A 3,594-nucleotide genomic window follows, 5' to 3' on the forward strand; every position below is an offset into this window, starting at 1 on the left:
TTCTGTAACGGCTGTCATATTCTTCTCCTCTCCTCGACGAGGAGAGGCGAGAAGGATCGGACCAATATGCGGAGTGGTTAGTGCTCATGATGATTTATTATAACGAACACTGAAATACCAAACAAATAAACGAAGTGCAGAAACCTATACAGTACCGTTGTGGTGAAAACACTAACACGGAAACAAACACCCACAAAACACACGTGAAACCCGGCTGCCTTAGTATGATTCTCAATCAGGGACACGATTGACAGCTGCCTCTGATTGAGAATCATACCAGGCCGAACACAAAATCCCAACATAGAAAATCACACATAGACAAACCCACCAACTCACGCCCTGACCAACTAAATAAATACAAGACAAAGGAAAACAGGTCAGGAACGTGACAGCCAACACACAGAATATACAACACAAGGACAACATAGAATGCCCCACCAAACTCAAACCCGCCGTCAACCAGACATAGAATGCCCACCCAAACTCACGCCCTGACCAATCAAATAGAGACATAAAAAGGATCTCTACGGTCAGGGCGTGACAACAAAAATTCAATGACAAAAATCAAGAGACGTATTAGGAAAGCTCGACTGGAGAGGTGTAATCAGAGCCAGTCCTAAAATGACAAGGCTTGGGATGTTGGCATAAAGTCTATCCATATAGTCTATCTATCCATATAGTTCTATCCTATAGTCTATCTATCATATAGTCCTATCTATCCATATAGTCTATCCATGTAGTCTATCCATATAGTCTATCCATGTAGTCTATCCATATCAGTCTATCCATGTAGTTTATCCATGTAGTCTATCCATGTAAGTCCATCTATCCATATAGTCTATCCATGTAGTCTATCCATATAGTCTATCTATTCATATAGTTTATCCATATAGGTCTATCCATGTAGTCTATCCATGTAAGTCTATCCATATAGTCTATCCATGTAGTCATCCATATAGTTACCATGTAGTCTGTCCATATAGTAATATCCATGTAGTCTATCCATGTAGTATATCCATAGTCCTATCCATGTAGTCTATCCATATAGTCTATCTATATAGTCTATCCATGTAGTCTATCCATATAGTCTATCCATATAGTCTATCTATCCATATAGTCTTTCCATGTAGTCTATCCATGTAGTCTATCCATATAGTATATCTATATAGTCTATCCATGTAGTCTATATATGTAGTCTATCCATGTAGTCTAGCCATATAGTCTATCCATATAGTCTATCTATCCATATAGTCTATCCATGTAGTCTATCCATGTAGTCTATCCATATAGTCTATCCATGTAGTCTACCATATAGTCTATCCATGTAGTTTATACATGTAAGTCTATCCATGTAGTCTATTATCCATATAGTCTATCTCATGTAGTCTATCCATATAGTCTATCTATTCATATAGTTTATCCATATAGTCTATCCATGTGTTCTATCCATGTAGTCTATCCATATAGTCTATCCATGTAGTCTATCCATGTAGTCTATCCATGTAGTCTACTCCATATAGTATATCTATATAGTCTATCCATGTAGTCTATCTATGTAGTCTATCCATGTAGTGTATCCATATAGTCTATCCATGTAGTCTATCCATTAGTCTCTCCATGTAGTCTATCCATATAGTCTATCTATATAGTCTATCCATGTAGTCTATCATATAGTCAATCCATATAGGCTATCTATCCATATAGTCTATCCATGTAGTCATCCATGTAGTCTATCCATATAGTATATCCATGTAGTCTATCCATATAGTCTTCTATAGTCTATCATGTAGTCTATCTATCTAGTCTATCCATGTAGTTTATCCATATAGTTTATCCATATAGTGTATCCTATAATCTATCCATATAGTCTATCCATGTAGTCTATCCATATAGTCTATCTATATAGTCTATCCATGTAGTCTATCTATGTAGTCTATCCATGTAGTTTATCCATATAGTTTATCCATATAGTGTATCCATATAATCTATCCATATAGTCTATCCATGTAGTCTATCCTATAGTCTATCCATGTAGTCTATCCATGTAGTCTATCATTATAGTCTATTCTATATAGTCTATCCATGTAGTCTATCCATATAGTCTATCCATATAGGCTATCTATCCATATAGTCTATCCATGTAGTCTATCCATGTAGTCTATCCATATAGTCTATCTATATAGTCTATCCATGTAGTCTATCCATGTAGTCTATCCATAATAGTCTATCCATGTAGTCTATCCATGTAGTCTATCTATGTAGTCTATCCATGTAGTTTATCCATATAGTTTTATCATATAGTGTATCCATATAATCTATCCATATAGTCTATCCCTGTAGTCTATCCTATAGTCTATCTATATAGTCTATCCATGTAGTCTATCTATGTAGTCTACCATGTAGTTTATCCATATAGTTTATCCATATAGTGTATCCATATAATCTATCCATATAGTCTATCCATGTAGTCTATCCATATAGTCTATCCATGTAGTCTTTCCATGTAGTCTATCATTATAGTATATCCATATAGTCTACCCATATAGTCTATCCATTTAGTCTATCCATATAGTATATCTATCCATATAGTCTATCCATGTAGTCTCTTCCATAGTCTATATCTATCCATATAGTCCTATCCATGTAGTCTATCCATATGTCTACATATAGTATCATATACTCTATCACATATAGTCTACCCCTGTAGTCTATCCATGTAGTCTATCCATATAGTTTATCCATTATAGTCTATCCAATGTAGTCTATCCATATGTCTACCCATATAGTCTATCCATTGTGGTATATCTAATCCATTAGTCTATCCATGTAGTCTATCCATATAGTTTATCCATATAGTCTATCCATATAGTTATCCATATAGTTTATCCATGTAGTCTAGTCCATGTAGTCCCCTAATCCATATAGTCTACCCATATAGTCTATCTGTGTCTATCTATCCATGTAGTCTTTCCATATAGTCTACTCCATGTAGTCTATCCATATAGTCTATCCATGTAGTCTATCCATATCGTTTATCCATAAGTCTATCCATGTAAGTTATCCATATAGTTATCCATATAGTCTATCCATATAGTCTATCCATATAGTCTATCCATGTAGTCTATCCATGATAGTCTATCCATATAGTTTATCCATCATAGTCTATCCATATAGTCTATCCATGATAGTCTATCCATATAGTCTATCCATATAGTCTCATCCATATGTTTATCCATATAGTCTATCCATATAGTTTATCCATATAGTCTATCCATATAGTCTATCCATATAGTCTACCATATAGTCTATCCATGTGGTCTATCTATCCATGTAGTCTTTTCCATATAGTCTATCCATAGTAGTCTATCCATATAGTCTATCCATAGTAGTCTATCCATATAGTTTCTCCATATAGTCTATCCATTAGTCTATCCATATAGTTTAATCCATATGTTTAATCCCATATAGTCTTATCCATGATAGTCTATCCATAGTATGTCTATCCATATAGTTATCCATATAAGTTCTATCCATATAGTCTTCATCCATATGTTTAATCCATATAGTCTATTCCGTTATAGTCTATCCATATAG

Source organism: Salvelinus sp. IW2-2015, linkage group LG32, assembly GCF_002910315.2.
Source record: "Salvelinus sp. IW2-2015 linkage group LG32, ASM291031v2, whole genome shotgun sequence".
NCBI lineage: Eukaryota > Metazoa > Chordata > Actinopteri > Salmoniformes > Salmonidae > Salvelinus > Salvelinus sp. IW2-2015.